The sequence below is a fragment of the Opisthocomus hoazin genome, chromosome 8, assembly GCF_030867145.1.
Source record: "Opisthocomus hoazin isolate bOpiHoa1 chromosome 8, bOpiHoa1.hap1, whole genome shotgun sequence".
Lineage (NCBI taxonomy): Eukaryota > Metazoa > Chordata > Aves > Opisthocomiformes > Opisthocomidae > Opisthocomus > Opisthocomus hoazin.
In genome coordinates this window covers 34413942-34440708 of record NC_134421.1, presented here as the reverse complement: position 1 = coordinate 34440708, position 26767 = coordinate 34413942, and the positions used below count along the sequence as shown (strand labels likewise).

The 26767-nt window shown below is 44.4% G+C and overlaps 1 long non-coding RNA gene across 1 annotated transcript in view; it reads left to right on the top strand.

The window, feature by feature from the left end:
- Positions 1-12641: 12641 nt before the first annotated feature.
- Positions 12642-26767, top strand: part of LOC142362147 (uncharacterized) — a 35194-nt gene continuing 21068 nt past the window's right edge. The window contains exon 1 of the long non-coding RNA XR_012764713.1: positions 12642-12840. This is a non-coding gene — a long non-coding RNA (uncharacterized LOC142362147). The remainder of the gene's footprint in view (positions 12841-26767) is intronic.

Sequence of the window (26767 nt, the reverse complement as noted above, 5' to 3'; positions counted from 1 at the left end):
CTCTGCTGCTTGCTCTTTCCAAACAACAAGTGAAATCATGTCAAAATCTACATGGGCTTTTAAAAACTCCTACTATGTTTCCCTCTCTTTTGGAGCATTCCTACCTCTCCCAACCCCTTGTATTGTGGAAAATGGCAAAAATCACTGCCTGTTTCATACGCCCTTAGCTCTTCTCCAAACTAAATAGTTCACAATGCTGGTTTTTCAGAGGTGCTGGGTAACCACATTTTGGCAGGGTTTGTTCTTGGTCAAATTTCGTGAGAAACAGGCACTTCTGAGTGGGAGTGGGAGGTCTACTCCCTGGTTTGGTATACTACTCTCATGTGGAGTCTCATCTTAGCATCCCAAATATGATAGCTGAAGGAATTTCCTCCTTTTGTGACCCTCTCCTTCCTGTTCCCTGTTAATGAGAGGCAGTGACTTATACGATGAATATGACATTGAAGGCACTGTCCCATCAGGATCCACACTCTATAACGCTTTAAAGAATGTTAATTCTTGGTTCTCCCACCCTACATGATACAATTTTTATGTGTTTTACTGCAGTTGTATGGAGCTGATGGATTTTTTCCAGGCATTCCCAGGGTACTCAGATTTGTCTCTGAGATACTTGAAGCAATACAAAAATGAACTTGGTTTGGAAACAACAATACAAAAGCTTCAACGCAGCTGTGAACTCTACATTTCTGCTGGTGTTATAGCATCCTGCATCTACTTATTCATGGCATAGTATCCTTCCCCTGTCCCTGCAGAAACCTGCAGTGCAGTGGAGTGCTCCATCTGCCCTGGCCTCTGATGGGAAGAGAGGAAGGAGGCTGCCATGGTCCCACCTACCCCTCCTCAACCCACTGTCCCCAGCCCCGCATTCAGCGGCTCTACAGCCCATTCTCCATGGGGTGCTGGTTGAGCTGCTCCATCACCATGCTGATTTGGCGTCATTCATGGTGCATCTCCCAGTGTCTGATTTGCCCTTCTCGTTCTCTGGATGATGCCGGGGCTGTACAGCTGAGCACGGGGGAGACCTGCCTGAATGGATTCTGACAACAGCCACATCTGTTTAAGAGGTCTGTATAAAAAAGCCAAAAATCACTCTATCTGATATCATCTTTCAACCTGTCAGGAAAATAGCTTTCTAGGACTTTCTTCTTGTCATGTGCCTTTGGGCTGGATAAGTGTTCTTTAATACAGAGCCTATTAAAAGGAGTACAGGAAAGCCCCAACATCCCCAAGCTGTCTGCTTTAAGCCTGGATAATTTTATCATGAGTCTTTAAGAAATTATAGAATAATTACAGAATCACAGAATAATTTATGTTGGATGGGACTGCAGGAGATCATCTGAGCCAGTCCCTTGCTCAGAGCTGGGCTAACTTAGATCACATTGCTCAGGGCTGTGTTTGATTGGCTTTTGAATATCTTCAAGGATGGAGACTCCACAGCCTCTCTGGACATCTGGTCCAGTGCTTGTTCATCCTAGCAGTGATTTTTTTCCTGATGTCTAATTGTAATTGCTTTTGCTGCAACTCATGTCCACTGTGTGGATAAATATGCTGGATGAAAGACTTTCATGCGATGTGACATCAGGCTCCATTTGCTGTGTCTGTACCAGTGAAATTAGAAGTTCTTTAACTGTAGGGCTACTTACGCTATCTGAAAGCAGTTGTTGGTCTCAGTCCAGCAATGGCACCTGTGTCACAGAGCTGCCAAGGTCATTTGAACAGCTTGTCAACCTTTCTAGCAGTCTGAACAAAGAAGATTAAGGCTGAAAGGATGGACAAAAACATCCCCTTCATGCCCAGTAAAGCTCTTTCCAGACAGACTTACAGGATACTTGCCAGCAGCCACCAGTCCTTTGCTGGTGTCTGCCCTGAGTTTCATTGCTTTCTAAGGAGAGGGGTGCCTTTTGCCAGTGCGGTCATCCCAGCACCTTCTGTGAATACCAGAGGCTGGCTCTCTGCAGTCACCAAGCTCCTGTGACTGCTGCCAAAAGAGTGCTCTGCGACATGGCCCGTTCTCCCAGCCCATCTGTCTCATCCATCAGGCCCAACACTAGCCCTAAGCTAGCACAACGTTGGCAATACGCTCCCCACCCCATCACACACACCTCTGTGCAGCAAAGGGAACAGAACAGTTGCAGTCCCGGTGTGAAATCTGTCTACCCACCAGCCCGCCTTCTGCAAAGTACAGGTATTCTCATTTGCTCTTCTGAGGAGTGCCAGGAAAAACACACCATCAGATCCTGGCCCATTGTAACTATTGCACACACTTCATCTTGCAGATTATTGGGGGGTGGACCTGCCTTCTTGGCCCAAAATTTATCCCAATATTTTCACCTTAACCATCTGGACACATAGGCTGCTTACAGACTCCCCTGCACCGGCTATCAGTGCAGAGTCTGCAGTCCAACCGTGTCCAACTCTAGCCATGCTTTATTTTTATTTTGCCAGGACAGAATTGGTACTCATTTCTTTGGCCTTTACCTTCCTTGTTCTTTATGACGACAAGAGATCCTGTGGTGATGCAACACAGGAAGCGCAAGGGGTGGGACAACCTCATCAGGGTAGCATAGTGTCATAAAATAAAAAAATCTGTAGGAAGTATTCAAGAATAGCATGCCAACAGCCACTGTGGTACACCAGACACATGGGGACATCGTTGCTGAGTAAATGTTTGGTGCCTATACAGAAAAAAGTAAATCCAGCAAAGGCAGCCTTCTTATCCAGAATGAACTGAGACTGACCAGAGAGAATTTCATCTGTTCATCGATAAAGCTCTCACCCATAAGGCCCTGATCTTGGACAGTTGCTTAGGGCAAGCTCTGACAGCACAGGCTTTTGTCCTGAAGGTGCAGGATTTCTCTCTGCTGCTTGCCCTTTGCAGAAGGATGTCCCATCTTTCCCAAACCTGCTGATTCCAGCAGGCTTTGTAAGTTGCCTTGAGACACTTTTCCACCTCTAAATGGTTTTAAAAACCTCTCTGGGTAGACATCCTTGGGGTCTAATACCATTTAATTTACATCCATCACTGAGGGCTGAGACAGAGACAGAAAATGTCCTTCAATCCACAAAAAGGATCAGCAATATTTTTTTCTCAGTAAGAAATACCTTCTTGAAGGTAGGGGAATTTTCTCCCTTTATTCCATGTAATGTTTTCTGAGAACAGGGAGGACATATAATTGGAATTGGGCTTTCTCAAGTCTGATTTTGTTTTTTTTTGTAGGGAAAAAACCCTTCTCTGACAGATAAATATATGGCTAATCTTGCCAGAGTTGTCTTCTAGTTCTTTACTTTAGCTAATGCTTTTCTATCTCTTCCCTTTCCCACCCTCTGTACTTAAAGCCCCAGGGTCAAGTTTAAAACTTAACCAAGTCTAAAGCGGAGAGCAAACAGTATATGCTGATCATCAGCAGAGATGGACAGTCCTGAGGGCAACAAGGGCACGAGAAAGTCAGAGCACTGTTTTCACTGAAATGCTTCTTGTATTAGGGAAGGGAAGAAAAACACGATGGTTGCCCATGTCTTGGCTGGGGTTTTTAGTTAAGGCCTCCTGCATGCCTCTGAAACACTGAAGAGCATTCTGGACAGCTTGGTCATGCTGCCAGCCCTTGGCTCCTACATAACTGGTCTGACTTCCGGCATACTTGGAACATATGCTGACTTCAAGGGTGTTGGTAGTTTGAAAGATCCAGCTGCACTTCTGAAGCTTAAACATAGGCTTGGGAATCCAACTTAAGCTTTGATTTTTTTGGAAAAGTATTGCCTTCAGTCAACAAAGTGATACAGGACTTGGCCTGGCTTTCCTTCAAAAGCCAGGAGTGCATTATACAACTCATGCAGTCTCTGCTCTGCTGCGAGCCTGCCTTCAGAATACTGTGGCTGTCTCAGATAAATGGAGCCTTATCTACTTAGTTATTTATATATCAACAGTCCCCGTGGAGTGCTGAACACTGCAAAATTTTATCATAGGTGTAAGGAGGAAATTAAGCTTCATGCTTTGAAATGGAAGAAGGCATTAACCATTCTGGCAATAACTTTTTTGTTGCTATGTCCCTTCACACGGGTTTTCTTTGTGATGTTGTTTGACCCCTAGGCTGAGCTCTGGAAAAGAAGTGCAAAAGCCCCAACTCTGGATTTTTTCAGAGGTTGGTACCTTCCAGCTACTCACGGGACCCCCTCGGCCTCCTCGCAATGGAGGTGCAGCCCCACTAAACCAAAGAGCCTCAGCTCAGCTTGGAGCAGTCCCTCCCTGGGAAGGAGCCAGTGAGAGATGAATCCCAGCCCTTTCACAGCTACCGTGACCTGCCCGATGCCGTCCAGACAGCTGTCTGCTGCAGGCTTGATGGAGTTCACCAAAGACCTCTGCAAGCTGCTCATTTTAGATGGCGGTCCAAAGGGCAAAGGCCCTCTGTCCTGTCTGCAATCCAGTCTGCCACTTAAGCATTTTCCTAGTTTCTTTAAAGGTCAGAATTAAATGGATATCTCTTTACCACTTTACAGACAAATGCTTTGATAACTGAGTGCTAAATACCCTGATAGACAGATGAGATTTTTTTAAATATGGGATTATGCTTGTAATATGGAAAAGGAAGTGAATTTCTGGTTGTTATATTTGGTGGGGGTGGCTTTCTTGTCTTCAAGTTATTATCTTCTGTACTGAATGAGCACTGACATTAGACAGTCAAGCTGCATAACACATGGAGATTATTAGTATTCAGTAAACAGATATGCTTGCAGCTCTCCAGCCCTGGAAATCTACGCAGTGAAACTGTTCCCTCTGGCCAAAGGAGGCTCCAGCTGCTGTGCTGACAGCAAAAGTCAAAGGTGAGATCAAGGTTGGAGTTGGACTATATGATCTTCAAAGGTCCCTTCCAGCCCAATTCGTTCTATGACCTTATAAGGTATCACTTAGGACCAGCCTGCTCTCTGCAACAACGAAGAATTCTCAAGGCACAGGAGAGTCTTTTTCCCCCAAAACGCTCTTTTTCAGTAGCCAGAAAGAGTCACGGTCCCTGCTCTCAAATGAGTATAGGTTCCTTCTGTATTTCCATAGGCATTTGGGTATCCATGGCCAGTAGCGAGAGAAAAGCAAGCAGCTGGCTGTTTGTCAGAGTCACCCAGCAATGCTGCAGGAAAACTGAAAGGTTTTGCAGAAATATGTCAGCAAACCTCTGCTAAAACACTGCCGGAACCTGTCTGCCTTTCTTCCAGGCTGCCTCAGATCTCCTAGGATCCTGTGTTTTGAAAGAAAGAGGAAATCAAATTGAATTTAAAAAAATATACTTAACAAACCATTTTTGTAAATCTAATGAAACACCTCAGTGCGTATATTAATTGTCTAATGCCGACACAAACACACCTGGGGCGTGCTGATACTGGGATGTCCACAAAGCTTGCTCCAGCTGGTGTCACGTGCATCCCTCCCTGTCACACTGCTTCCACGGAAGACCCTGCGATGACAGCCTTTGCCCTTCCTCTCCCTTATTAGCTTCCTGGAGGCCGATAAAGAGGGAAGTTCAACATTCAGAGGGCACCCTCCCCAGTTCTTTCACTTACCGGAAGACTTCTGCAAGTTGTTATTTTTTCTATTTGAAAATGCTTGCTTTCATTCGGTGCTGTGTATTGGCGGGTCACTTCAGTCGGCCTCTGCACTAAACTATATTTATTGCATTCTGCCATATTACAATTCACTGTACCCTGCCATTCCTCATCTTTATAACAACAATAAACCCTTAAAATTAAAGCAATTTCATTTTGGATAGAAAAATGTAGTAAGCCCTTGAGTGAGGCTCTAAAAGGTCACAGTTGTTTTAAATAAATATTAAAATCGATGCATGATCTTGGTGAATTCTGATGAGAAATCTTTATTAAAAGCTGGTCTTATTTTTTAATAAGAGAATCTGTGAGACTAAACATTGAGGGTCTTTAAGTATACATACAAAAGTGTACACACATATGCCATTTGCACATGGCAGCGGTGGTTGTGATTCCAAATTCTGAAATCTTTCATGAATACTGGTTGAAAGAAATATAAATTCTTAATATGAATTAGATCAAGGTAGCACGATGATGTAGAAGGTGAGATGAATTTCTTTTAGGAATGTACTACTAGTAATATTTTCACTTAATGGTACTTACCTGAAGCCAGTGATGGCAGAGGTCTCGTTGTGCAGTGTTAGGCATAGAAAATCGTAGTCTCAATCTTCAAGTACATGCGATGCGCAAAACTAAAGGAAGCAGGAAGAGGGGCAGCGTGAACTGAACCCTCTTTTCCTCTTGTGGGAGTGGAAGCACCAGCTTGCTGCATGACCATGCTTCCTCAGATTGTTTCTTCTGGATATTTCGTGGGGAAAGTGAGCTTTGGGGTGGGTAGGTGAAAGCTGCTTCTGTGAATGCTGAAAGGAGTTTTGCTGATGGTAAGGGGAGAAGTGGGAGAGGGCAAAAACGGGCTTGTGGGAGAAACAGAGATTCAGGTGACTGAGGATGCTCCTGGTGATGGAGTGACAGTTACCTTCTCTAAATGAGATGATGTGACAGAAATTGTATCCCAAGGGGTTCTGAGAGAGAGGGCAGAAAGCGATTGTTTGGTGTGGTGGAAGGTGAAATCAATGGGGTGACTTGAAGGGGTCAGGAAGGAAGTACAGTAAACATGGTCTTAGCAGTAATATTTCTTATCTTTATTATTTTTTATGCTTTGTGCTGGTTGTGATGTCAAAGGAAAGGATGACAATGTTTCCAGAATAGTTGTCAGAGAGGAGGAGGCAGCAGCAGTCAAGAATGTGAAAGAGGTGAAAATCTGGTGGGATGAGGGGAGACATTTTTGGAGTTACGCAGAGAGAAGCAATAACTGTAAGAGATGGCCTGAATATCAGGTTTTGCTGAAAGGGACAAGCAGAAGATTAGACCAGAACACAGGCCAGAGACATAGATCACATGCTGCTCCTGCCATGATAGGAGAAAAACAGAGATGCTAAAGGACGTACCACCTTGCTAAAATCCTCAGCATCTGGAAAATCAAGAATGAAGCTAAAGCTCGGTGGAATGGGTCCTAAACTACCGAAACGCTGTATGTTTAAAAATATAACAAAATCCCAAAGCTTTTCTTTCTAAGTAACATTTATTTATCTTTGCATACCTCTCAGCTTGCACAGTGAGGTTACAGCCACCCAGCCTCTCTGCCTGGTTGCAAGCAATGAATTTCTGCTTCTTACAGCAGCTCCCGTGCATGTCATGCAGGTTCCTCTGCCAGGCTGTGTCAGGCACACTGGTGGCACTCCAGGGATGAGCTGGCTGTTTAGTGTGGCTTGACAAGCTTCAAAAATCTTGTGTCTCTTTGGCCCTGCTTGATTTATAGTGCCAGGGCTGTGTTGTGCTCAGGTTATACTTTGTCTGTAATTTCATTGTCCATTTCTATTCAGCAACTTCAGACATTTGCTATTGAAACTGCTTCATGTCTTTTGCATTTCTTTGCTCAGAACAGTGTTTAAAGTACAGCTTTGGTTATCTTCCTTTTTTGATACCCTTTCTGTTCCTGCCATAGTGTAACTTGTGACACAGTATATGCAATATAATGAGGGTTATCATTTGGGTGATTAAATCGCTGTTTACACATCCAGTTTGAGCTTATTACCATTGGAACAAACTGTGTGGTGGCTGACATTTTCACAATGGATCTTGCAAAATTGCCTAGTCTTCCTGGGTTTCTGATCTTCTCAACCTGTAGACTATGTATTACATGTTCAGAACATGCATTTTGTTGCATGCAGAATAAGGACATTATTCCATCTCTCACAGCCTGAAAAGGACTTGTTCAGAAATGAGAAATGCTGTTGAAAAAGCCTTGCCTTGCAGGAGGTGGGGTTATGGCGTGGAATGATCAGCACGCAAGCTATGGCACATGGTGTGCAGTACACGCCATTACCTGCTCTTAAATTACAGAGCGGAAATCAGTCTCGTAATCAGCCCCTGATTATGCTATTTGCTGTTGTTACGTGCTGAAGGAGGAAAGCATCTGCTGCTTCTTTTTCAACACTTGTTTACGAAGCAAGTCTGCTTGCCAAGAATATAAGTGAAGGACTGCTTGTATCCCGGCTGTGAGAGAAAACTGGACTGAGACATATATCTAAGGTTTGTGCGAGGTGTGGGATCCTCCTGGAGATGGGATGGGGGAATATGGCTCCATAGCCAGCCCCCTGGGGAAAGGGCTGTCATTCACCCTCCCACAAGTTCAGAGAAGCCTTCATCTGCTTTTCAGCCCTTCTTCTGCAGGGAATTGTTGCTGTGGAGCAGTGAACACTGGACCAGTCTTCTGCAGCTTTTGGCTACCTTGTTGTTTGTCCTCATTAAGGAACCTTTTCACTGAGGTTTTCTTGCCTGCTTCTGTCCTCCGGGACAGCCCTTTGGCTTGTAGTAGTAAGTTGTGGGGTCTCCAGTGTCTCTGAGTTGAAATAGCAAATCTGATGCTTCCTTCTTTGTGCTTTCCACATCCTCTCTCCCACCAGTAGCGGAGAGCCCAGAAATCTGGCAAGGAGGAATGAACCATCCACTTCAACAGCTTCAATCTGCACTTTCTTTCTGGGAAGACAAGCCTGGGCAAGGGCATTGTGAGCTCTTCTCTTCAGAGTGCAACAGGATCACTGTTTTTGTATTATTCAATCAGATTTTTAAAGCAAATGAGCCTCTCCTTGAGGCATTAATAATTATTTGGGATTTCACTTTAAAAAAATAATGGAATAATGGCAAGCTAGAACATCCAAATAACTTCTAAATTAGTGCGATTGGTGCCAAGCATATCAGCACTAAGCCAAAAATCCAGAGCCTTGGACAATAGATCATTCAGCTAGTCAATGTATATTCATTAATTGGTATGGGAATAGGGAGGGAACAATGCAAAAATGGAACTGCATTCTTGTTTTCAGTTTATGTATACAAATATTAAAATTAGGGTGGATTTGTTTCATTGTTCAATTCCAGAGTTTTTTTCAAAAACACACTCTTAGTCCCAGCAAACAGTTGGAGAAAAAAGAGCTAATCTTATTTATCATCTTTTGCATGCACAGCTGTGGATGGGAAGGAAAGCTCTGTTTTGGCATCAAAGACCTGCACAGTTGAGCTTTGCTAGCTTTAAGCCATTTTAAGAAGAATGCTTGGTTACTAATGTTTGTATGAGGAAATTCAGGGCTCCTCAAAAGCTGGAAAGGTGGAGTTCACAGCTCGAAGTCTGTTCCAACCTGGGGGCTGGCTCCCTGTGTGTTGTCCTCTCCGTTGCTTAGTACTGCCTGTCTTTTACAACATTTAATCACAGGCTCGCAAGACCACATGGAGGGCGAGCTACAAATAGCAACTTTCAAGGGGAGAGTCAGTCTCAAGAGGGTTTCCCCTACTTTCTGAAAGCCATCACTGAGCAGTGACACAAACTGTTTATTTAGCGGTTGTCCATCTCCTGTGATCTTTAAGAGAAAGCCACACAATGAAATGCCTTTCTGAGTGTCATTTTACTACGAATCTTGGGTTAAGGGCAAAGGGATGAAAAAGGAACAATATGTGATTTGTTAGTCACTGGTGGCTCATCTTGTGTTTGTGACTGGTGGCTCATCTTGTGTTTATGCTTTTAACTTGAAGTTCACCACAATCAGCAAAGCCACACGAACGCAGCGAAGTGCAGGTGCTAGCCTATAAGCCAGCTGCCAGCTTATGCCACTGCATGCATAGAAGTGCTGGTGGCTTGTTCCCTACTCTTTCGTGGTTTTTCTGTTCAGGAAAGTGTGAGAGGAGGAAATGGGTGTGATTCTTGTTTCTACTGCCCTTCGTTTGGTGATGTTGCAGAAGGAAAGTCTCTATTCTTTCCTTGTGCTGCTGGTTTGAGCTCTGCTAAAGCAAGAGGCAGAATGCATATTTGGCAGTCGAGTACATGGGTGTGGGAGCAGTAAAATCCTGTTTCCAGCCCTTTCCCAGTCCTGTCAGTTGGCAGTACAACACTCTTCCGAGGGGCACCAGGGAATGCAAAGGGGATGGGGAAAACTGGCCCATGAAAGGGGCATTGCCATTTCTGGTACAGAGCACTGGGATGCTCAGTGCACAGCAGAGACGGGAGAAGGAGAGGAGGGAAGAAGGAGCAAGGGGACACTGTTTGGTGTGATCATGCAGCTAGTCCACAGTCCTGATACATATGTCTTGTTTTTGTCAGGCTGTCATGCGTTTTATATTTACAACAGCCTCTTCAGAGAAAGGGGATCAAAATGTCAGTCTATCACATTTGCTCAGTGTGTGGCTCTGGGTCTAGGTGATCATTTCCACTGCAGTGCAGCTCAGGGCACAGTGCCGGCACCCACCCTGCAAGACCCGTTTGGGGAGACCTGGGCAGCACATATTCCCCATGGGAGTGCCGAGCACCAGCCTCTTCCCTGCTGCAAGCCAGGGCTGTGGGTAGGCAACGTAATTTGCTGGGTGGAAGGGGTACTTTCTGTGAGTGTGTTTACAGCTCTTTGGCAGGGCATGTATTACTGCTGTATTTGAACTGCTAATTGATCCGAGTGTGTGGACTCCCTCCCGCTCCCTCGAGGCCTGGCCTGCGCTGAGTGCCACAGGGATGCCATCAGTGGGGGTGCCATCATCAGTGGGGATGCCATCGGTGAGGATGCCATTGGTGGGGATGCCATCATCAGCAGGGATGCCATCATCGGCAGGGATGCCATCATTGGCGGGGATGCCATCATTGGCGGGGATGCCATCGGCGGAGATGCCATCAGCGGAGATGCTGCTCACGGCAGCGCCTTGGCCAACACCAGCTGTCCCAACAGACCTGGAAAACCTCTGAGACCAGCTGTGAGAGGGACACGCAGCAGCTCAACAAGGACAGATGCGGGGCATGATGAGCAGTCCTCGAATGCACTAGCCCACACCAGAGTAGAAATAGCAGTACAACAAAAATGAGCAGGGACGGTTTTGGATCCTAAGGGTCAGTGATGAAACACAAGCAGGAATTTCCTGACAATTTTTTGCTGCTTTGAATACTACTGAAGCATCTTATGTGCCTGGCTGGTTTGGGGCTGCCACAAAAGGAGATGTTCAGTTTCTAGGGAGGAAGCACAAACTACCAGCTTGACTGTGCTCAGGGTTTTACAGCTGCGTGCTTTGGAAAGTAAGCACTACATCCAGCTAAAAACTGCACCTCGTTATACAGGCTGAATTAAATAAATGTTGAAGTGACTACTTAAGTCTGAAATTCCATGTCACTGAAGACATGATTTTGCTGTCTGCAGGTATCTTCATCTGAGCTGGCTTCAGTTTAGAACCTACATCTGTTAGCTGAAATTACTGTGACATGAACAGCAAGAAGTAATTGTGTTCTGTGGGACAAGGCTGACTAGAATTCAAAAGCTGAGTAGGGTAATTGCAGATTTTCTTTCAAAGTGTTTGCATCGTAAGTGAAGACATTTGGAAAAAAAACCAAACCCAAACAACAAACATTTGGCATTTCGGGTTATTCTTTTTTAACACCCTGGAAAGTATTTCTCCTAAAAATATTTCCAGAGCTGTGTCCAGATCTACTAGCACAGGCTTTAAGTGAGAACAGATGAGTTCTTTCTTAATTGTTTTTTAATTGTGATCTCTTTTAAATTTGTTTTAAAAGCTGCTTTGTTTGTGGTAAAGAGGACCATTTCTTCTGTTCCCACCCAAGGAATGGCAGCACAATATGAAGAAGGAGAAAACAGAATATTGTATTCCAGTATAATATGTCTATTAGTGAGGGGCAGGAGTCACTGGCTTGCCCTTGAGATTTAAAAAAAAAAAAATGGGAGGGAGAAACCAAGCCTTGGGCTCTGTGCGTGCCCCAACATTTGCTGTACGGGCTCTCTGCAGTGCAGGTTGTGCCTCAGGCGCACCGTGGTAGCACCGTGCCCGGGAGCATCCCTTCGCGTCCCAGCTCAGTGGGCCTCCCTCTCTGCACCCAATTTGTCTGCCCTTCTGTGGGAGGGGCTTGTGGGAAGATGCTGGGAGACGACTGCCATGGGCATAACTACTCTGCAAAGCAAGCAGGTTTCCAGGCCATGCAAAAGAAGAACTCATTTTAATTGCCGTATACAACCGTGCAGGTAAAATAGGTTAGCACTGCTAGCAAGGCATGGTGCGTGGAGGCAGCCAGGTAGGAGGAACCTGTATCCGAGCAACTATACATCCTTAAGCTTTCTGCAAGTGTTCAGAAGTTTTTCCTCAAGGTTTTCCCTTTAGCCTAATGCGTAAGCATCCAGAGAGCCAAAAAATTTCAAGGACTCTCTGCACAAGACTCTACATGTTAAGAGTTCATTCTCACAAAGTGAAAAATCCCACTTCAAAATTGCTGGGAGTTCAAATTGTCCTATCACAATACTGAAAAACAGGATTGTTGTGGGTTGTTTTTTTTTTTCCCCAGAGCTTTCTACCCTTGTGCTACTTTTTGCCACTCACCAGACGAAACGTTATTTTCTTCTGGGCTGTTACTATCAGAAGGAAACCCCGACCTGTGATTTAAGTGCTGAGGTGTCTGTGTGTGTGTGTGTCTTCACTACATGCTGCTGTACCTGAAATCTTGTGCCCCCAAAACTCTTAATTGAAAGAACAACATTGCAAAAGGTGAGAGGAAAGGAATTTGCATTGTGTCAGGGAAACCAAGTTTCCAAGAACTTGAGGACTGGCCCAATCCAACACTCGATTACATACATAATACAAACAAAGAAGCGGTGATTTCAAAGTACAGTATTGATGTGCTTACTTTCCTGGGGCCTCAGCAACTTTTACCAGCAGCTGAAATGCTATCCAGGAAATTTGGAAAAGGATTTTACTCATGGAGGAATCGCTTCTATATGGGTGAGTCTGTATCCTCCTAGCACGAGGACCTGTGTGACTCGGTGACTCGAGGAGCCTCGGGTATAGGAGGTCTGTGACCAAGTGGTTGGTGGGGACTCATCAGAGGTCCTGGCCTAAGGACTCACAAGTGGGTGGCAGCTGAGCTCTGTGACACTCTTTAAAATGTATTTAAATATTGTTATCATTCATTGTCTATATCTGGTTTTGTACTGATGTCATTTACAGTTCTCCATCTACTCAATCAGTCATTGCATTTTCATCTTCAGAGCATCTTGGCCTGACAAAAATATAATAGGAACCTGCTAGATCAATAGTCTCCTTTATCTGCTCCCTTTTGATCCTGGACTCCAGCTTATGCTTAGCTAGTTTTTAATTTAAATTTTATGCTGGTACCATCTAGAAAATGCCTCCTTGTCCGCAATACATTTTGTCTGATCTGCCTGTCACTTCCTGAGTCAATCTTCAACAAATTATTTATTTGTTCCTGTAGCTAGTGGATACAGTGCCGATTTAAGTTGCTTTTGACCATTTCTTGTGTGAAATAGACAGCTTGCATAGTCTGTGGAAAACATTTTTAATAGGTTTGTGTGACACTGTGAAAAACACATGAGAATGTAATTTTAAAACTTAACCAAAAAAAGCTAAAACTTCTGGTTAAAGTAATCATTTACCTTTGCTGCTATGCAGTTACACTCATTCGTCTACTGAAACACAGATTAAAAATAGTGTTCTGGTCCTTAGCACATCAGTTGTGTTGGAATTTTTGTGTATGGTAGGAGGAAATGATTACTACATCTGATAAATGTCATATCTGTAACTTGGTATGGAAGAGTGCTGTATTCATACCAGGTCTCTTCAAGGAGAGGAATAAAATAAGCAAAAATCCCAGTTTGCTTTATTTTTCATTCAGTTGCACCACTGATATTTATACCAATGCCTTAAGCTTATCTCAAAGTCACTTTTATGAAAGCCACTTTTGAGGTCACCCTAATAAACGTCAGTTGTTTTGTTTATTCTCCTTCTGAAGCAAAAGTTAGTTGTGATAGTCATGAAAATTGATTAGTTTCTGAGCATAAGCAAAAAGTGGGATGGATTTTTTGAAAGTCATAAAAAGGTTTACTCTTGAATGAGGCTTAAAGCAAAACAAAACTGAGAATTAAATTTCACACAAAAAAGTTTGCGACAAGGGAGAAACAAACATTTGCCCTTGGGAGTTTCTTTGTTGGAAAGATCCTTCCAGCCAGCCCTAGTTCTTTTTTCTCTGTTGCATTATTGCCAGTGCAATGCAGCAATACTCTACAGATGACAGGAGGCCTTTTTTTTTTAAAGCAGGGTTGTTCTCTGGTATGAGTCCCCAGGGTCCACATTTCCAGGTTTTCCCAGCTCTCCCGAGGACAGTGGTTTCCTGGCTTTCCCAACAGCCATAGCAGCAGCAGCAGCATGCCACCTTCCCAGCGCGTTCGCCTGTGCCAAAGAGGGAGTGGGGCCACCCTGGCTGACAGCCCCAGGTGGCTGCTGGGACCAGGCCAGCCTGTCCGCATGCTCTCTCGGAGCCCTGAGCTATGCATGTAACTCCCTTTAAGTGCTGTTTGCATAAGACTTTGCATACGTTTGATATTGGCTTTGAGGAACAGCACTTAGTTTTTCAAAGGAAACTGCGGAGCCATTTGCACAGTTCCCAGTGCCGGGCTGCCGAGAGCTTAGGCTCTGCCCAGTGCCCAGCATCTCAGCTGGGAAGAACATTCCTGCTCTCATGTCAGGGCCATCCCAGTCAGGCTCAGCAGACAGCCTTGAGCTCCACTGGAGGACTGTCCTTTGATATCTTGGTTATAGAGAGCATATTAAGCCTGTTGGGAGGGAGACATTTTTTGCTCGTGAGGCTGAAGTAAACTTGTTAAGGCAGCAAGGTGATAGATTTTCACTGGGATTATGTTTAAGTCACGTATGTATGCAAATCCAGACCATTGCAGTAAGTTCCTGTTGTCATTTTTGATGTCAAAGGTAACTGGCCCGATTCCAACAGCAGAGCAATTTTAAATAATCTTTCCTATCTACAAACAGTAAGTATATTTCCCTGAGCTCCGGCTCCTTATACAAATAACAGTGCACCATATCAACCGTACATACAGCTTCTACGTGGGTTCCTTCTGAACACAAGAATGAAAAATGAGTTCTCATAGAAAAAGCATATACTTCTGCAGTTGTTTTAATAAAAAGCAGGGTCCGTTTGTAAACACTCTGCTTCAAAGTCCGTGAGAGAGATACAAACCTTATCAGCTGCTTTTTGCCCCAAAATAGCATGATGGAGTCACTCTGGTGGGGAAGTCGCCTTGTCCAGCCATCCACTGTGATGGGCTTCATTACCCAGCAGGCTTTGAACTGACGGTACTGTGGGTCTGGGGGAAGGGGACCTGCCACAGCTGAGTGATTCACGTCTTACAGTATGGGCTGGAGCCCATACGGTGAAAGTCCAAGCAAGTCAGGTTGTTGCTTCCTGCTCTCCACAGCTGTTTTTTCCGTTATGAAAATGAAGCCTGTTGGCAAGCATGGGAAGGAAAATGTGCACTGCTTGGCACCATGCTTTCCCTACCCTGTATCAAGGTGTAGGTGTCCCTGAGACGTCCCCAAGGCTTCTGCCACAGACATCACACAGCTGTGAAATGAACACAAACAGAAAAAAATAGCCAGATGACCACAGGTTTTTTTACTAGTGATAGGACACGAAAGAGAGAACAGCTTCATCAGACCAGGATGAATCTGCCATTTCTATTGAGCTAACTGTAAACTGACAGACTTCACCCTCTGAAAGAGTTTTGAGTGGTCATAACTATGCAGTGATACAGCACTGAACACACAGAAGAGCTCATGCATCAGTTCCCTGTACCGTGTACGTTAAATATAACTCTCCGAGCTACTCTGTTCGTGGCCCTGGAGCCTGAAATTGGAGTGATCGGATATAAGGTTATGTGCCTGTCAGTCTGGCCTCCCTCAGCTGAGCCTTGTCAGTAAATACACTGGATTTCTCTACATTTGTGAATTCCAGAAATGAGACTGCCAGCCGCCAGCTCTAAGTGTAGGAAACTACTTATCCCTAAGATGGTAGCAAGGCAAACTGGCACCTTTTTCTTCTAGCAGAGTTATCTGCCCTCATCAATCACAGCTCATACTTGCGAACTAAATTAACAGTTTTCCATGTCAACTGAGTTTTTGTTGCCCAAGCTCAGCTGTGATCGTAAAGAAACAATGGAAATGTTTGCACACATAAACACCAGGCACCTAGGCAACAAAATAGAGGAACCTGACCTGCTTGTGCAGGATGTGAAACCAGCTACTACAGAGAGGGCAGAGACATGGCGGGGCAGCTAAAGTCACTAGAACACACATATTCAAGAGTAGGCATTGCTCAGAAATGGAGGTGTAAAGGTAGAAGTAGTGGCTGTCAATAAATGTCAGGGATATGCGAATGGAAGGAGCAAGGGATGCTGTAGCTAATAGAAAGTTGATTATGATCCAGTTCATTTGGGGGGAGGAAGTAAGATCTCTGTTGGGATAGTGCTGGCAACTCGCTAAGGCACCTCCTTTCCTCTTTCAGCCATCACACAACTAAACCTGCAGCCTTAAAGATTCCTTAGCCACCATTCCTTTTCCTTTCCCCTATCTTGAATATCTGCCTCGTGAATCTCTACCTGAACTCATCTGTCCAGGTCTTTTACTGGATTTCTCCATGTCTTTCACTCCCCAGACCGAGCAGCCTCACATTACAGCCTGCAGGTTATAAATAACGCATTGAGAAGCTTCACTCTGTTGTTTGCAATATGTTTGAGCTGGCTGGCAGCATCTGCATTTCCTGTAGTCAGTGTAATTGCTCAGTTTGTTAAAAAATATGCCCAACCCTGATATTTCAAGAAAGCAAATCTTGGGAGGCAGCTCTAGAGAGAACGAGAAGTCATCTGCACCAAATGAAAATGACGCTTTTTTTGTGAGAGCAGCAAAGCCTGGCCTTGGTGCCAGCATCCCTGTGGCCTTCACGCACCCATCCTTCTCCATGGCATTATCAGCACTGGTGTGGGGTCTTGTCATGCCAGGCCAGATGTGCTTCATGCCCTGAGAAGGGGCATCCTGCAAGAACTGCTGCAGAAAGAGCTTGGCCACCACCTTGGGCCTTCCTCATGCTCCATGGTCCTCCATTCTGGACAGACATGAGCTGATGAGGGTCATGGTATCCAGCCTCATAGATGGTCTGAGGATTTTTATCCTAGTATTTATATGCTTTTCCATGGTTGTAAGAAGTCTCAGCTCGTATGAAGGTGTAGAAAGAGCATTTAGCAATTGGAAATCTTCCAGCCTCGGAATAACTGAGGGACTAACACATCCGAAACACATATCCCTGGGAGATTAGACAGATTGATTATGGTTAAATCCTTCCTGTCTGGAACCAGACAGATGGCATTATATCTAATGTGGCTCATTTGCCCTAACACCCTCTGGAAGTCCGTAATGCATAAAAGTTACCTGACAGGTTCCACATCTGTCTGGCAGGACCGTTTCTTACATCCAAGACCAGCCAAGGAATGCTTTCTGTGTCAGTGTAAGAAAGTCCATACAAGTCCCTTTCCTGATTTAGATGATGTTGTAACTGAAGGTTCAGGATTTAAAAGAAAAATTGACCAAATGCATTATTCATCTAATATTAAAGAACATAAAGCTTCTAGGAGTTAAGCCAGGAGACCAGTAAGAAAGAACGAGCACTGAATGTTACGAAGAATAATAAAGTGTCTGCGTTAAGTGTCTGTATGATGCAGGGTAAATGAGTGGCTTTAAAATGTCTTAGTATAGATTGAATTGAGATGAATCACCTTAATTTTCAAGGACAGCCTGTCTCTGGCATGGAAAAAGCCAGCCAGTACATCCAAATGCATGAATGTGGGAGTTTGTGTATTCAAGTCTTCACTCCACCAGGGACTGCTCTGCATAGGATGCCTTTTATGTCTCAGCTGTAGGGTGAAATGGAATTAAAAGGTAAAATATTCAGCAGTTTAATGAACAACAGCCCAGTGCTCATCTTTCTTGCAGTGACCTTGTGGAGAGCTACCCAAATCAGCCTTCATCTAGCAGGCTCAAGAGCTTGGGAAGGTGGGTAGAGCATCAGGTATTTAGCTTGTGAAAAGCTGTGTGTTTCCCTGGCCGTGCTGGTACCAGGATCTGCTTTATGTTGGATATGGAGATGTGAGGAAAGCTGGAGACTGCAAGGTGAGTGCATTAAGAGGAATGAGGTAACTGCAAACCACTTGGTCTGCTGTGGGTGAGAACTGTAGGCATCTACAGAAGTATGGTTAAGCAATCACCATCTCAGCCTTTGCTTAATATGTCTTGATCAGCCTCTAATTACTTCTTCGGTGCAAGTGAGAGAGGCTGTGGAGCCACAGAAGCACTGCTCAGGGCTCAGCTGCTGCTTCTGTGCTCCTGCATTCACATTTAGGACTTAGAGGTGTTACTGCTCTCTGAGCAGGACTTCTTGCTGCAAATGATAGATTATGTCAAAATGGCATTACTAACTTTGCTTCCTCTGCCAACAACTTTGAATGAAGCTGATTGGAGATTCCTAGTGCCTCTACTGACAGGATCTGGCAAGATGTGATCATTAGCTCGGTTTTTCCCTTGTGAGTAAACTGAGAGGTGCGTCCCACCAGACCCGCTCTGTCACAGCTCCTGCTGAGCGTTCACGTGGCAGCTGTGTTTTGGCTGCTGTGTCATCAGTATGCTGGTGACATTCTGCTCTGTGACTTTTTTTCAGCAGATCCAGATGGTCTAGTTTCCCTTTTTTCCTTGAACCTGGCCAATACAGGAGGCTGGATGAGAATCAGCTGGCAGTCAACCTGCCAAGACGGAGTGCAAGGTGCAAGGTGTGAGGAGATGGGCAAGAGGAGCAACCCAAAATGTGGTTGCAAGTCGTGACTGCACTGTCACAGCCTGACAGTGCCCACCTTTGCCAAGAAGTTTGGCCATTTTTGAGTATTTCCAGAATCCGCTGGCTCTCATTTTCCCACCTAATGAACTTTACAGACAGCATCTACCAGCACAACACCTCACACAACAGGATGAACCGTGATTTCTCATGGTCTCACTTTCAGGTTAGAGTATTGCAAGGTGCTGGCAGCTGCCTGTGACAAGCCTGGTGAGGCTTCCTCTAGGAGAGAATCTGGGGGCTGCCTGGCCATGCAGAGGGGATCAGCAATATCTCATGTATGTCTAGCTCCTTCTGGGATCTGTTCTACCTAAACTACCTCATCAATTCCACCATGGCATTTGGGCAGTTCCAAGTAACAACTTGAAGCACTCACCAACTTAAGCCTTGGACCTGGAAACAAATATTGCAGGCTGATTTTTAAATCAGACTTTTCTGTAGGAAGCCTGGATTTGGCAACACCAGCTTGTTTCATCATTTTTTGAAATTGCCTAACTTTTGTTTTGGGGAAGCAAGAAAGAAAAGTGATGCTTGGAAACTCAGAATTTCTGCTTAAACATTCCAGAAGTAGATTGAACTGATTTTCATATTTGTGAAGATCTTATCTAAAGAAGATAAACATTCAAAACCCAACAAAAAGTTGCCTTTAAGATTAGATTATGTATCTATATATGCAGTTTATATAGATATATGCCGTTTATATAGATATATATAATGAGGCTTTTCTGACCTGCTGGAAATCTTGAGTAAATGAGCATTTCAATGAAAAGGAGATGAACAATGGACAGCACAATGAACGAAGTCTACTGAGATGATGATCAGCAAAAACCTCCCATGTAAAAGGATATTCATACTGCCTAGCTTAGATCCTCTGAACTGCCTATATGTACACCTAAACTGTCCTGAAGCAGATGAGGTGGTTATCTTCCTGCAGTAAGTATTTCCAAGAGCCACTGGTAGAGCATTTAATTTCAGAGTGGTACCTCCAATCTGTACCTTTTTCATGGTGGCCCGCTTCTCTTTACCTTCTGAAGATGGGTATTTTAGATCACACTTTGTATATATTGGTGATGAACGCTAGCTGGTAGGCTGGATCAATGTATAAAGAGAAGTTTGCTGCAGTGGGGCTTAACAAGGTGGTGTAGGGCAATCTATTTATTCAATTTGTAGTGGGAGAAACACACACCATAGCTACTGGCTTACTCTGACTGTAAATAATGTGTATTTGTCACTTTCAATACTGAGGGAACCTGAGCAACAGGAACCTCTATTTATCTGCAGTTTTAACTTCCTTCATGCATCACTGGTACTGGAAATGAAACACAGAAAAAAAAGATGAAAACTCTGCCATAAGCTTCAGTGGAGCTTTAACATACTGCAAGATGTTCCTACAGGGATTTCCCATCTGCCTTTACCTACCAGAGTTACAGGAGCTTATCCACCCATAGCAGCCACAAAGATGTAAATGCTTCCCTGAGCATTAGACCCTGCTAGAGATGTCCTTTATCCAGAGATTTTAGAATTTGGGACATATGGTCTCCTACCTTGCAATCTGAATTAATTGTTTCCATTTTCTATGTGTTGTTTCCTCTCCCTCCTATTAAGAAAAAGGAATGAGTGCTGTTCCTGACTGATTAAGAATGGATGCAATGCGCTATAAATGATGCATTTCTAAACAGTAAATTTTGTGCCAAAGAAGTCTTCATTCTTCCCTTCACCACTTCTGTACTGGTAACAGGTTACACCTTGCTGCTGCTTTAAAGTTTCCTTCTCCATACCTTTTCCATCATGAATTCTGTTTCAGCTGGCCTTTGTGCGGTACAGTCTTATAAAGCAGAATTCCCTATAAACCTCCAAGGAGCTAGGAGTGTGTAAATGAGTGCTTCTGTTGCATGCCCAGAAGGTACTTGTATGGTTTGGGAAACCACCGCCTGGGGCTGAATGTACCAAACAGTGTATTCTCAGAGCTCCCTGGTGTCTGCAGATTGATGGCAAAGGGAGCAGAGAGGTTTAATGAGCTAGAGATGCTTGGCAATTTGGAGGGTGGGCTTTGGAGCGAAAGTGCTTGTTGTGAGGATGAGGGGCAGCAAAAGGCCCGTGCCACATTTGTAGCTTTTTTCAAGCAAACCTGCTGACCTTCTGCAAAGAGGTAATTTTCTTCCTTGTAGCTCTGTTGATTGAGTTCCAGGATTTGTGGCTTCAGGGACTTCTGCTAAACTCATACAGTCATGCAGGGAAGTTTTTAAAATTAGTAAAGAAAACATTGGCAAATAGTTGTAGATGAAATCAACTATTGCTCTCTGAAATAATCTCTCAGGCTCTATCTCCATGGCCTCCACAGCTCAATGCCCTGCAGAGACGTGCAAGCCAGCACTGCATAGAAGCTTTGTCTTGCTCATAAAACTAGGATGGGGGGGGGGGGGGTGTGACTAAAATGACCCCCGTCTTGCTTTGCATGCCCATTTATGAGCCTAAAACATATTCACAGCAAACACTGTCAGGATTTTGTCCCATCTTGCCCTAAGCAAATGTTTCTCTATCCTGATTTGTGGCTGTGAGAGATAGGGAAATAGTGGGAATACTCAGTGCTGGTGTCAACTGGAGGTTGGCGTCATTTGGTATTGCACAGTTGTGCACTTTCGTGAGAAGACAGTCGGCTTCGCTGACAGCTGATCTGGAGCCAAGACACCAAAAGGTTAAGGCGCAGCTTCTCTGTGGCTGCTGCTGCTCGGTTTCCCATGGCGTGGAGAGGGATGATCCCGCTGACCCAGTTTACCCTCTCCAGTCCTTTCTGGGTACTCGCTTGGCTGCAGTGCTCTACCATATTAGGAGCGTATGGAGCAAAGCCCAGGAGCCAGGACCAGGAACTCTCCTGTCAATCTGAAGAGCTGCTGCTATATTTAGTAACAGACACATGGGAATAGCAGCTTAAATGTGGGAGGGGGCTGCTGGAATGCTGAAATGTGTTTGAATCTATCTGACTCTTGATGGAAACTCTCAGATTGTGCTATCTTTAGAGGATCTTGTACAGAAATAAATTACATTTTCCTGTTTTTACAATAAAAAGAAAAGCAATTCAGCTGACATATACCTCCACCACAATAGTTCTGATGAACAGCAATTACTGCGTGGCAAAATAAAGCTCTCGTTAAGTGTTTATTTACCCACTTGTTCTGGTCACATGAAAAATAATCAGTAACAGTATATTACATTTAAATGCAGCTATGGCAGCCATTATAATGTGAACAACAACTTAGTTGTGGTGGTTTTTTTCATTTTTCTCATTTTCATGGAGTGTTACTTGAAGACGAGAGAAAGAGACACCTTGTGTTTTAAATGCCTAACTAGGAATGTGAGAAAGTACTGTTAGGAGCAGGAGGACTTGCATTTGCTATTAGAAGACATATTCCTCTCTATAAAATGTCAAGCCCCCTTGCATTGAGTGACCATAAACCAAGAGAGAGCCTCCTAAACAGTTAAATTAATAAAAGATTTATGTGGTAGCAGTCAGATGCCTGTGATGAACCATGTTTTGTTTTCACAGAAATATACAGCTCTCCTCCATCCAGAAAAGCAGATTTTCTAGTTTTCAGTAAGAGCAGTGTTCTGTTGTTTTCTCTTCGCATTTTCCACCCAGGCTGAGTGCTCTCCATGAACGTCAAGTGACTCCTCCAAGGTCTGGTAGTGAGTCAAGAGCTAAATATGGAACCAGGATTCCCCTAGTTCCCACTCATCTGTGAGTCGCTTGACTGCATAAACTCTAGGAAAAGCATGTGGGGCCAAATCACCATTAGGAAGGCTGAAAGGGGAAATTCAGGTGAAATCCCCGTGTGGAGATTGATTTCCCCCAAGCAGCCAGGGAGAGGCAGGAGTTTGGCACCAATGATCCATGGAGGGATTGATGTTTATTTTTGTGCTGAACTAGGTAAAAAGAAGGGTCTAGAGAATCCTGTCGTCCTGTTCTGGATCTTCAATGCCTGAACCCACTGCCCTGCCCCTTGGCAGCACTGCAGTGTTGTACTTGTTCTACCATAGCTTTGCTCTCCAGCCCTGTAGGCAACATGCATGGTAGAGGCTGGAAAGCCTGATGCAGCTCAAGGCAAATATTATTCCTTGATTTTGTTCTGGGACTGGTCAACTTCTCTCTACATGTGAATATGACTGGAGTTTTTTCTCCAGAAAAGAGTGCCTTTATTTAGCATTTTTTTAGTGACATTCCCATCTAACTCCTCCAGGTACACAAGATATACCTAGTGCATACATAGTTATATATATAAGTATGTCTTGAAGGTATACACACACATCCATGTATTTGCTGGCTTTAGAGCCACTAGTGCTCTTTGGTGAGATTTGCCTATTTTTTGTGTTTTGTTCACTCTTCAAAAAATACCTCTTAATGAGCTTACAAGTTGATAACAATATTTCCATGACGATGTTGTGACCTGAGCCTGGGATGCCGAGAAGCACTCCTGCTCAGCCTGCTGTGGATAGACATGTACAGCCCAGGTTAGGTAATGCATGAAAACCTGCCTCCTCCTCAGACATACAAAATTACAGTCATTTGGAAATGGCTGGAAATGATGGTAATTCCCATCCACGCTTGGAAGCGCAACAGTAAACCACTGGGTCCAGAACTGCTATAGGAGAAGTTCCTGCTTTTTTTATTGGATTCTCTCTCTCTCTGTCTAGTTATGGCAGATGCTCCAGCATTATGAAGGAAAGCTGATTTTCTAGTGTAAATTCCTTTCTCTGGCTTCCTCCACTATTTGCCTGGCATTTCATGTGTATACTGATGTGTCAACATGGAGTTTTTCTGAAAACCTGGAGGTAAATACAGCAAAACAATGAGGTGACACCACACCTTCAAAAGGAGTGGTCCCAACTGCCAGCCTTTGACTTGGCTTAAGTCAGTCTAAGCAGTTTTAGAAAGAAGGATGTCAGAAGGGTTCTTTCATTTTCCTTACAAGAACAGTCGTTCACTTTCTTTCTGTCTGAGCTGCTGCTGAGGAAAAAAGCAAAGAAAATCATGCATTTTTCCAAAAATTAGGGTTTTTTTGCCAGACAGACACAGTGCTCTGTGAATAACGAGATACGTATTGCGCATGTAGACAAACAATCATCAGTACTGTCTGTAAATAGGCAATATATACCTAGAGTTTGTCGTGAAATTTTTCTTACCACTGTCAACTGAACGTGCCTCTGTCTGGAACAAGAGCAGCGTTATCCAGTGTGGGAAAGCTGTGGGGGCTGGACTGCCCTGCCTCAACATGGGAGCTGTGATGCACTCAGGCATGCAGTAAACACTGCCTTCTCCATCTGCGGATTGCCAACACGTGCATCACAGTGGATCAGTAGGTGTTTAAGCTTTGGTTTACAGTAAATTAGCAAGTATCAGACACAGCTGTTAACAGCTGGACTTCTAGAATGAATGTACACTACAGGGGTAGGAAGTGGGTGGACAAGGGTGGTTAGTCATGCCAAAAGCTTACAGGCTGCGTCTTTGAGGTCTAGAAATAGTGAGTATTATTATACTGGGTGTGTATCACAGAGATGCACACTGTGTGACAGGGTCACTTCTGCTCAAAGGCCAACTCAGCCCAGTGGGGCTCACCTTTCGGTGTCACTGTGTCCGGGGAGAGCAATGGGTCCTGAGTAAGACCTCTCTGCCAGAACACAGTGCCACATAGAGGATTAGTGCAGCTCTATTCAGAGCAGTGAAGTGCAGATTTATAGGTGCAGCCCCTTCTCTTCACCTCTTTCATACTGCAGGGGATTTTGAAATCTCAGTGCAGCAGTTATGCTATATAAGAACAAACTCTTAAAATTGCCTGTAGCAAGAAGCAAATCACTTTGTGTAGGGGATCACTAGTGATAAGCATCTTTCCGTTCTACTGTGACATGGTTACTCAGCTTAGCTCATAGCCAAGTAGTGCCCTGCTTCTACTGAGTTCCTGTACCTGGAAACACAAATTGATTGAATGATGAACACTTTCTAGCAGTCTAGAAAGCCTAAACAACACATTAAGCTGACTTTCAAAAAAACTGTTTTGCTCTGCTAGACTGATCAGAGGCATAAACTTTTCCTGAGCAGGAAAAACCGTAATTTTGCACACGGTGATTTACTGGTCCAGAGGCCTTGATTGCTGGGTTATGAAAGAGAGGTTAGGGAGGGATGTTTCAGAGAGGTTAGAAATGTTTCCTTGACTTGTCACTGTTCTGCTGTCCTTTTCCTTGGAGTATTGACTCAGAAGATAAAAAGTTGCCCTGTTCAGAAGTGTTTGCTTGTGTCAGGTATCCAGCTGCTCCTATGATCTCTGTCTGTATCTGTCTAGGTTCCTGTATCACTTTCATTGTTATTGTTATTATCGCTGCAGATAAATGAATAAATGCAGTTGCAACTTCCATTTCTCTCCCAAGGAAATAAAATCTAAAATTTCTCCCTTTGTCTGATAACTGCAACTGGAAGAACTGTTGGAAAGAGCCATTGGGCAGAGATGCGTTTTAACTCTGACTACATTGCTGATCTGTTCTCCGCCGTGACTCTTCTCAATCAATGTTAGCCTTGCTTTGCTCAAAATGGCTCAAGGTGCCTAAAGCCAGTCTCCATTTAGTACATTGAATTGTAGCTGCAGCTGGGAAGACAGATAATAGAAATACTTGCTGAGAAAATGTGAGCCTTTGAGATATAGTTGTTGGCCTTTTATTTTAAGAAATCTATGAGATCAAGAGTTCCATCTGAACATGAGGAAGAACTTCTTCCCTCTGAGGGTGACGGAGCACTGGAACAGGCTGCCCAGGAAGGTTGTGGAGTCTCCTTCTCTAGAGATGTTCAAGACCCGCCTGGACAAGGTCCTGTGCAGCCTGCTGTAGGTGACCCTGCTTCGGCAGGAGGGTTGGACTAGATGACCCACAGAGGTCCCTTCCAACCCCTACTATTCTGTGATTCTGTGATTCTGTGAAGAGAAAGACTTTAATTATTTGCAGTGGCCTTCAGATACAGCCGTAAGCATCACATTGCAAAATGTGTGGGTTTTTCCCCTCCATATCCAGAACAGATCTGAGAAGGAAGATACAATAACCTCCTTAAACACATCTCCCATCACCAGTGAAGAGGACAGTCTAGGTTTATCACCCCTGGTTTGAGTCACGAATGGTGCTTCAGACAGTCGGTCCCAAAGACTCTGAAGAGTAAAGCAAACCCAGCTGCTCTTTACTCTAGCAGGCACAAGAAGTCTTTAGGTCTAGATAAAACACTAAAAACATCTGTACGTATTTTCCTGTGTAAAGTTCTCCATTCCTGAGCAATCAGTCTTATTTAGGGTGGCAGGGAGGGATGTCCTCACTGTAGCTCCCCTCTACATCGGTCTTCTTCATGCCTGGACCAACGCTGTACTTACTCAGACATTGCTCCAGGCATCGGCCCATGCCTTGGTGCCCTGACAAAGACCTCTTTGCTTACAGTCCTCTTCCAGTTGTTCTAGGGCAGCTAGGGCACTGCTGGAGCCTGAAGTCCACAGCCTTCTCATAGGGCAGCCTGTGCCTCAGTTGTTTTCCCTTCTGCATTTAAACTAAGCCTCTTCAAGGGTCTTGCATGTAAAAAGATGATAAATATTCAATAGATCTTCTGTATTTGTCTTCTGTCAAGTTAAATAACCTCCTCGGCAGCATCACATGGGCTTTCCTTGAGACAAGGGATAAAGACCAACGATTCCCACCGCCGTGCTTGCAGAACACCGGGTGTGTAGAGTGGCGTAGGCACACGCTTACAAAACCACCAGGGTGAAGGTTTCCTCCAACTGCCAGCAAAAACTGCCTCACCTGGACTTGGTCTGGCTCCAGGCTGAGTTTTCCTATGCTTCAGACATGGGCTGCTTGTCTTGCTCTGCGCAGCCCCATGTGGAGAAGTCAAATCGGTGTGAAAAAGTCAAACCAGCGAATACTCGGGTGGAATCTGGGCTCCCT